The sequence below is a fragment of the Pinus tabuliformis genome, chromosome J, assembly GCF_031772625.1.
Source record: "Pinus tabuliformis cultivar Carrire ecotype Pingquan chromosome J, CPIR1, whole genome shotgun sequence".
Taxonomy (NCBI): domain Eukaryota; kingdom Viridiplantae; phylum Streptophyta; class Pinopsida; order Pinales; family Pinaceae; genus Pinus; species Pinus tabuliformis.
This window is the reverse complement of record NC_142295.1, coordinates 951,230,208-951,240,380: the sequence shown is the minus strand read 5'-3', so window position 1 is coordinate 951,240,380 and position 10,173 is coordinate 951,230,208. Positions and strand designations below refer to the sequence as shown.

At 41.1% G+C, this 10,173-nt stretch overlaps 1 pseudogene; it reads left to right on the top strand.

Annotated features, from left to right (window-relative positions):
- Positions 1-6,380: 6,380 nt before the first annotated feature.
- LOC149229956 (ethylene-responsive transcription factor 4-like) lies at positions 6,381-7,024 on the top strand (annotated as a pseudogene).
- Positions 7,025-10,173: the final 3,149 nt, after the last annotated feature.

Genomic DNA, 10,173 nt, shown 5'->3' with positions numbered 1-10,173 from the left:
TATAAATGTAATTCTGTTTTGAGAATTCTTAGTCTCATAAATCTTACATGGTTTTCAGTGGACGTAAAGAAAAATATGATATTCTGTTATTATGAATAGGTCACAGAGGGACAATATAAGCAAATGGGCAAAGGAGAAATGCAAGTGCCATGCCTGCAAAATACAGTCTACTGGACATTCAAAGCATACTCTGGATCGATTGATTATCTTGTTATGTAAAGACAAGTGAATTGGTGAAAAAACTGACCAACGTTGGACGATACACCAGACCCTGTCAGGGTTCAAATCCGAGGACATTCACATTTGCAAATCTTTTCCAAATGACGCAGTGGGTCGGCTTGGTGTACCTCAATCTCTCTTTCAATCATCTCACAGGCTAAGTTCCGTCATCGATCGGCGACCTGCTCTCTCTGGTTCAGTTCATAGATCTGTCTCACAACAAAATAACGGGGCCAGTTCCCGACCCTGTATCCAAACTCGGAATGCTTCGGCTCTTGAATTTCTCCTATAATGATTTATCTGGCCGCATTCCATGTATTGGCATGTTCAGAAACCTGAAAAATACAAGTACATCAAGACTATAAATGAAATTCTGTTTTGAGAATTCTTAGTCTCATAAATCTTACATGGTCTCCATGGTTTTCAGTGGACGTAAAGAAAAAATATGAGATTCTGTTATTATGAATAGGTCTTATGAATAGGTCACAGAGGGACAATATATGCAAATCGGAAAAGGAGAAATGCAAGTGTCATGCCTACAAAATACAGTCTACTGGACATTCAAAGCATACTCTGGATCGATTGATTATCTTGTTATGTAAAGACAAGTGAATTGGTGAAAAAACTGACCAACGTAGGATGATACACCAGACCCTGTCAGGGTTCAAATCCGAGGACATTGAAATTTGCAAATCTTTTCCAAATGACGCAGTGGGTCGGTCTGGTGTACCTCAATCTCTCTTTCAATTGTCTCGCAGGCTAAGTTCCGTCATCGATCGACGACCTGCTCTTTCTGGTTCAGTTCATAGATCTGTCTCACAACAAAATAACAGGGCCAGTTCCCGACCCTGTATCCAAACTCGGAATGCTTCGGCTCTTGAATTTCTCCTATAATGATTTATCTGGCCCCATTCCATGTACTGGCGCGTTCAGAAACCTGAAAAATACGGTGTTTTTAGGAAATCCTGGACTCTGTGGGAAATGTTTTGGCTTACGAGATTGCTCGTTGAACAAGCCCAATTCTACCAAGAAGAAGAAGATAATAACAATAGCATCGATTGCTTCCGTAGTGGATAATAACAATAGTATCGATTGCTTCCGTAGTGGTTATCTATGCGGTTTTTTGTATTGGGCTTCTATTTTGGATTTTCAAAGAGAAAACATCCAAGTCGAAGTCCATTCTCATTTGCATTTGCGGGGTTCAAGTTTCAGAAATCGTTTTCTGAGAGAAATACAGACGTATTTCCTGTTTGCAGACCTTCAGTCGATAATACCAAAGCCCTTGAGGTAACGGCGTTTTTTCCTTCTTAGAAAAAAGCTAAGTAACTCTATTTCAGTTTCAGATAATCTATCCATGAATTTCAGTTTATTGGTATATGTTTTTTCTCTGTCACAAAAACAAATGGTTATCCCAACCTCTCCGTCTTCTGAGATCATTCTCGACCATCTCTGTTCTCCTCCTTCGCGAGGGAGGTTAAGGGCCTGCAGTCTACAACTACCGTCTGCAACTACCGTCTCATGATCTCATGATCGGACAATTATGCTGTTTTGAATCGTCTAACACATAATCGTGGGGTTCACAATGAGGACAGGTGGGCAAGAGGGGAATTGATTTCAAAGGGGGACGCCTTACGGCGTAATAACTAAAAATAAATAAATTAGCTCATTTGTCAACAATCCTTCAGATCGATCCGCACATGGAACATATATGCATAGTCTTTCTTATTCGATTGGAGGATTATAACCTTCAGAGTGAGTTGCACGAGGAACGTAAAGACTGAGCAATATGTTTTCTGGCTGGGTGCACCATATGTTTTGAGTAGAGGTTTCTTGTTCTTCGTCGGCACCACCATGTATTTCTAGCATCATTCGTTTCAACATTATATGGTAGGGAGCTACACGCACAAGTATGTATCACCCAACAACTAATATGTCACTTGTATAAATATCTTCTTCTTCTCTCTATCTAAAGCCTTAAACTGCAGTGATTGATGATAATCACAAGTTGTTGTTACAAAGACAACTAATAAAATGCTAAAAATAATGTTGAGACCATCATAAGCACCTTTAGGCCACCCTTCTTTATAAATTTCAACAACTAGAGAGATAACTGCACAAACTGCAAGGATCATGAGAGTCGTGTCCTGCATTTCTTCCCACACAAACATCCAAAATCCCTGAGGTGGCTTCTCCACGAATCTGTTAAAACCATAGAGCTCTTGCCTCCGCTTTAATCTTTCCTCACTGACCACATGTCCCACAAATTTTGAATGCTGCATATGCTCATTTAAAGTTGCATATTATATCCCGGACAACTATACTAGTGATAACCATGTAGAGACCAATAACACATAATTAATGTCTTGCACTTCCCGCATACATCAATGTAACACACCATCAATATTTATCATAACGCTGCCATATATTCTCTCAATGTAACGCACCATCAATATTTATCATAACGCTGCCATATCTTCTCTCAATGTAACACACCATCAATATTTATCATAACGTTGCCATATCTTCTCTTTGACACGTAGATTGTAATAAGCACGCTCCAGCACCACTGAGTAACGTTCACATGAACCAACTCTGGCACCACAAAAGCAGCACAATGTTTTTGTCTCCTTGTTCGCAATTTGTATACAATGTCAGGTCGATGAGAGAAAAGGCCATTGGGTTGCATGGAAAACTAATGCACAGATCTGAATGCGCGGATCTGGAGCATTGTGTCTAGACGACGTTACATAGATACTGCAGTGTAACAACTCTTGCAATATATCGACCTCCTTATATGGAATAAAATTATTGGAGGGCAGACCACAGGGAATATATATGACACCATAATTATGATGTACCAAGAATATATATCGTCGTTCTGACTTGGTAGGTCTGGTGCTAGCAGACGTTTTGAACAATAGACTGTCCATAAGGTATTCATAACGTGTTGCCATAACATGCAATGGTGTTATTTTCATAAACTGCACTCTCTAGTGTCTTCATACCGTTCTATCTGTTGAATTAATGCAACTCAGAGGTAATGGTCTGCTTGACGTTTCTCAGAGGTATCATAGTGTAACGCAACTCAGAAATATAATGCTGCCTGCTTTTCCTGAACCTTTACAACAAACTGCTCCTTCTCTCTAGGATGATTAGCTTCCGTTGTGGCCAATATTGGGTCGTCATTGCATTCAGTGATAAAGATATATTATCACTCGCATTGCCACTTGACGAAGCACAACATTGTAACATATTCATATTAGATGCATCCATGCCCTTGTATTTTGATTGAGCATCTATAAAACATACTTCACCTTCACATGCCTGAACCTTGTTTCTATTTGGAGATTCAACATTTTCACCAGTTTCAATGAAGCAACCACTTAAACTTTCCAAGGCAGTAATCCCTTGCATATTGTTGTCATTGTGTTTCTCATCATAAGCTTGTGATAAATTATACAAATTCTCTTGGGCACTTCCTTCAGCTTCATCCCTTATACATCTTATACAACTTTGCTTCTCTTTTACAATCAGAGAGCATCCTTCCCCGGATGCCAACAATGTGTTGACATCATTTTTGCCTATCAGCTCGTCTCCATCACTTGCATGAATATTCTGATTTTTTCTACCTTCCAAAATAACCGATGCTTTTATTTCTTCACAATTTGATACAGTACCTGGAACAGTTTCCATGCCATCAATATGCACAACTGCAACTCCAGAACTCAAATGCCCCTCCAAATTTTGTATGCTTAATTTGTCATCAACTGGAAAACAGTCTTTGGATTTCCCTTCCCAAAACAAATGTCTTCCTCTTTTGTATGGGGATTGCATGCCAGAGAACTGTCTACAATAATTTATTTTTCATGTTCCATCACCAGAAAGGTGTTTCTATTGTCATCTTTAGCCAAATCTTCACTCCTTTCTTTGTCATCCACTTTTGCGACCCGCTCTTTCTGGTTCAGTTCATAGATCTGTCTCACAACAAAATAACAGGGCCAGTTCCCGACCCTGTATCCAAACTCGGAATGCTTCGGCTCTTGAATTTCTCCTATAATGATTTATCTGGCCCCATTCCATGTACTGGCGCGTTCAGAAACCTGAAAAATACGGTGTTTTTAGGAAATCGTGGACTCTGTGGGAAATGTTTTGGCTTACGAGATTGCTCGTTGAACAAGCCCAATTCTACCAAGAAGAAGAAGATAATAACAACAAATGGTTATCCCAACCGCTCCGTCTTCTGAGATCATTCTCGACCATCTCTGTTCTCCTCCTTCGCGAGGGAGGTTAAGGGCCTGCAGTCTACAACTACCGTCTCATGATCTCATGATCGGACGATTATGCTGTTTTGAATCGTCTAACAAATAATCGTAGGGTTCACAATGAGGACAGGTGGGCAAGAGGGGAATTGATTTCAAAGGGGAACGTCTTACGGCGTAATAAATTTAATATTTTAAAATATAAATGAAAATACATTATAAATTATATATATATTTTATAAGTTTAGTAGATTTTTTTCAGAAAGTAGATAAGTTGTACATAGTACATACACATTTAACACTGTTAGATGGTCTTAATCTTCCCACTGAAACAAAGTTTGTTGGTCATCTAACTGTATTGTAAGCCATCCAAAATTTAAAGGTTTTCAAAGTGTCTAACAATACAATATAAGTGTGAATATCCTTATTACTCCTAGTATCTATATAGCTAAAACGGAGACAAAAACACTATAAAGTCATTATATGAACTACACAAAATTTTCACAAAACATGACCATGCTAATCATCCAGTGATTCATCAGAGGAGTCAATAGGCATCGAATCTTTGGCGCTGGAACCCAACAACTCTATCTGAGGAAGGCAAGGGATGTGCTTCTCAATCTAGCTGAGGCGAACATTTTGGAGTTGGATTTGATGTTGGATCAATTGAAATTCCCTGTGAATTTCCTAGAGGTCTGAATTTGGTTTGGATGGCCCAACAAAACTGGACACAATTGCTTTTGCCACTATGTTCTTCATAAGCCATTATTTAGTATAAATTGTTTGTTGGAACTCAGTGTATCTTCCATGAGAGTGTTCTCAACATGTTGTTTTAGCTCTCTTTCCCAACTAGATATCTATTGACTGACAGGGGAGGTGTATTGCAATGGTATGCTTAAGCAGCTTCTCGGGACTTCCCCAATTTACCACGACGCCCTCTACCCCTAGCTAGCGAAGGTTGAGCTTGCCTGCCCCCAGGCCCTTGACCTCTGTTGCGGCTATGAGCAATTTTTGTTTGTTTGTTTAGTGATGTGAGTTTTAACATGGCACACCTAGTAGTGAAAATCACCTCGATTGACCACACCAAAAGTTAATATGAGTGGATTTTTCCCTATAATATTTTAAACCAATAACCTTTACATGAAAAAATGTGTTAACAAAACACCACCCTATAATATTAAAATTATAATACTAAAATTATGTGAATTTTAAAACACAAATTTTTATCCCATTTTGAACCAAATTAACAAATAAAACTTAAAAAAAAATACAAACCCTATGGAGTTTACACTACACGCTCAAAAAACACCATTCCAACCTTTGCACACACGACTCACAACGCATGATGGCATGTTCTAGGGAAAAGAGCGTCATACATGTTAGGCCATCCATGATACTTTTTACTAGTCATAATAACACTGGCAACAGTTTAAGGAGTTTAAAAAGGAGTCGTCTGCTGAGGTGAAGGTATTCCCTATACGGTCAAAAATAGCTGGAATTTGGGAAAAAATATTTCAAAAAATCCTGTAAATGTAGTGTTTGAATCATGTTTTTGATGATGGAAATGGATTCAGCACCATCAAAAACCTCTAGGACACCTAAAATTATGAAGTTTGGCAGCTTTTACTTGGATTCACAAAATCCTTGTGAGATTTTTTTAAACTATTACCGGAATTTCCATAACTTTCAGAGCAAAAAAAACATAATAGTTAGGCTACAACATTTAAAAATACATTGGGTATTTGAAGAAACACAATAAATGCAACCCCTGTGCCGAGATGTTGGAGATAAAGTTGCATCCCTTGGGCGTCCTTGTGTTTAGTGTGCCTGCTCTTCATACCATTGGCGAGACTCGATCGTGTGAAGCGTAAGATCAGTTTGTTTGTGTAGAGAAAGAGAGCCATGGCCGTGGACGTCATGTTTATGGCGAGAGTAGGGATAAAGATGGAGATAGGAGATGACGAGTGCGAGAAAATGACGTCCTATTCTATGAAGGGAACGCATTTCAGGGGCATGAGGAAAAGGTTGTGGGAGAGGTTCACTGCAGAAATCAGAGACCCTGGAAGAAGACCAAACTCTGGTTGGGCACTTTTGACATAGCCATAGAGGTCAGTCGTGCCTACGACAATGCTACAAGAAGTCTCCGTGGCCCCAAGGCTAAAACCAAATTTACTCTCCAAGACGATAGCGCCAGTAGTGATGTAATGTTCAACAATGGCGCCACACGCACTGTCAATATTCCAAGACAAGAGTGGCCCATTTTTTTATTCCAAACAAGAGCCCTGTGCAAGCTCGAACTCTCTCGCTTCCATTTTCGACATCGAGCTTCCAGTTGCGTTATCCAGTAGGGCGCCTCGCAACATCTGACGGTGGAGAATCAAGCAAACCCTACTAAAAAGCAGAAGCTTTTGTGTGACATTCAACTCTTTGAATCATCTCGAAATTCTCAGCTGTAGGTGGATGCAATGACCTGTAGATCTTCACGGCGACAGGTGCCCTATTTGCTGGATCTAAATTTTCCCCTAGCAGCTGACGATGTCAATTAACTCATCCAATAATTCGTAAATTTCAGAAGGCAGGAAGGCTAGAGGTAGGAACAACCTCTCTAAATTTCGATGTCTAAATTGTCATCACACTTGACATTTACTAGCCCATTGTCCTTGGAACTGGGCCCAGACCAATGGCGACTTGACGTCCTTGGAATGGATTCTAGCAACATACTAAAGATGTTTCCACTGCTGTCTTGCTTCACGGGGGGTCCAAGACTCCAACGTTCGGCCCTGGCTCTCCACAGAATGCATGTATTACTATGCCCACTGCTCATTGTCAACCATTCAATCAATATTCTGCTATTCCATTAGAATCTGCCCCCATCCCCATTCTATCCTTCTCAGTACATTTCGAAGAATCAGACCTCCCTTCCATCAATGCCACATCACATCCGAGTGCCCCTCACCTTCACTCTCCTTGTGACTGTCTGTCACCCCCGCCAGCTACTTCACCACATCTGACGTTACGAGATCCACTCTCCTCCACTCATATTATGTATGTCCCGACGAAGACTCCCTCTCGCAACATCTCTCCTTCCCCGGCTGTGGACCCGACTCATGTATCGCCAAAATCACCCTTAAACTCTCCCACGAACTCCGTGGGCAGTGACCTGGACTTCCTCTTCCAGAAGAAAACTTTGGACCTCCAGTCACTCACCATCCATAAACCGGCTGGCCCCTCTTCTCCACACATCAGCACTACATCTGCTGGCAACATCACCGTCCACTGAAAAAAGCCACGCGACAATAGGCATTTCCGTGGACGACCATGTCCCCTTCCGTCTTTCAGCCCCGCTGACAACCCCTCCTTTATTGATGTACCCATCGTTGAATCTACCCCTTCTCAGGCCATTGGAGCACGAATGCCCACAAAAGGCCAAACATGATCTTTATTCTTTCTCTCAATGTGAGGGGACTGGGGGCCACCCCTAAATTTCTGGCCCTACAGGAACTCTTCTCCTCCCTCCACCCCTACATCATTCTTCTACAAGAAACAATTCATGCTACTCCCCAAGTGATTGATTATTTTCGGAAAATGCTTCCGAACTGGCACATGGCTACCACAAATGCACACAGGCACTCAAGTGGTCTGATCGCTATCTGGGATCCTCGATGGGTCGTCGTCCGGGCTTTCTCCTGTTTTGTTGGGATTTTCCTTGCTGGTAACATTCGTGGTCTCTTGGGCCGAATTCATATACTCAATGTATATGCCCCTTACCATGATCGAGAGTACTTTTGGCAATAATTGGTTGAAACGGAGCTACTAGACCTTTCTTCACTTATTATTGTGGGTGATCTAAATTTCACTGTAGGATCGCATGAGTGCTAGGGCGATACCAGAAGGGGAGATGTCATGGAAGACCAGTTTAAAGATATTATCTCAGAACACAATTCGGTTGATATCTATCCCTCCACTATTATTCCTACTTGGGATAACGGACGATCGGGGGCGAGTTACATTGCTAAGCGACTTGATTTCTTTCTTTTGCACGAACAAATCATCGAGTGGCTTGGGATGGTTTCCTTTGAAATTATTAGTTGCCACATATCTGACCATAGGCCCATTGCTCTCCACTAGTGACGAGATGAGTATCGTGGTGACTTGCCCTTCAAATTTAATCGGATCTGGCTGGAATATCCCGCATATATTGATATTGTAAAAGAGGTATGATGAAGAGATATGATTCGGCACCCCTCCCATATGAGGTTCTTTATGGATAAGCTGGGGATCCTACGGAAGGAGACAAAGCAGTGGGAGATTAGGAAGAAGTGGCATTTGAACAGAGATCTTGCGGCTATTAAAAAAGAACTCCTGGAGATCCACCCTCACTTATCTCGACACTCTCTCCTGGACGACATTCGTAGCCGCGTACATGCACTGGAATCACAACGGTAAAATCTGTTGCACATCAAGGAGACTACATGGAGATTAAAGAGTCAAGCTATATGGATCCAGGAAGGCGACCGGAACACCAAGTTCTTCCACAGATATGCTAATTACAGGCGTCAAACAAACTCTATATGGGAGATTTATGATACAATTGGAAACAAATGCCAAACCTAAAAGGATATTAGTCAGGTTGCAGTCTCCCATTTTCAACAAGCTTATTGCAAAAGTACATAAAAACTGCCCTAAGGATAAAATTTGGGGGATACAACACTACCCCAACATGTTCGACGAAGATGAAAATCGGGCCCTCTTCAAATCAGTCTCGGAGGCAGAGATATTAGAGGTCCTAAAATCCTTCAAAGGCGATAAGAGCCATGGTTCCGACGGTTGGATCGTCGAACTGTTCACTCATTTTTTCAAGCTCTTTCAAACATATCTGGTAAAATTGGTCGAAGAATCCCGAGTACAGGGATATGTACATCCCCTCTTAAACTCTACCTATATTTCATTGATTCCGAAGAAGCCACTCTCACATTCCTTCTCGGACTTCTGCCCCATATCACTCTGCAATCTTGTCTATAAAATAATCTCCAAGACCATTGCAAACTATATGCGGCTCACCCTCTCCGCGTTCATCTCTCCACAACAATTCGATTTTCTTAAAAATCGATAGATACACAATGTAGTTAGAATCATACAAGTATGCCTGCATTCTATTCACTCTAAGAATTTATGTGCTGCAATCATGAAGGTGGACCTTAAAAAAGCCTTCGACTATTTGGATTGGGATTACTTGCGATTGCTCCTCCACAAGGTGGGAATACAACCCTGTGCTATTGTGTCGATCATGGCATGTGTTTCAAGTGTTCAATTTGCGGTGATTATAAATGGATACTCGACGACATATTTCAAGGTCAGGCGAGGTCTTCGACATGGTTGCTCTCTTTCACCCCTCCTTTTTATTTTGGCGTTCGATGGACTAAGCCTTCACATTACAAATGCTACTGCTAAAGGCCATTTCCTACCACTCCACATTGGCAGAAATATTCGGATCTCCCACAGCTTCTTTGTCGATGACGTGCTCATCATGGGGCTTTTGAACAGGTTTTCTTGGCTACACCTTTTCCATAGTTTCACTAAATTCGAAAATGCAACTAGTTTTATAATGAACCAAAGTAAATCTGTTATTGTACATGATCATGGTGATAAGGATATCACTGACTACATTTCTAGTTTGTTTGGGGTTGCTTCCGAG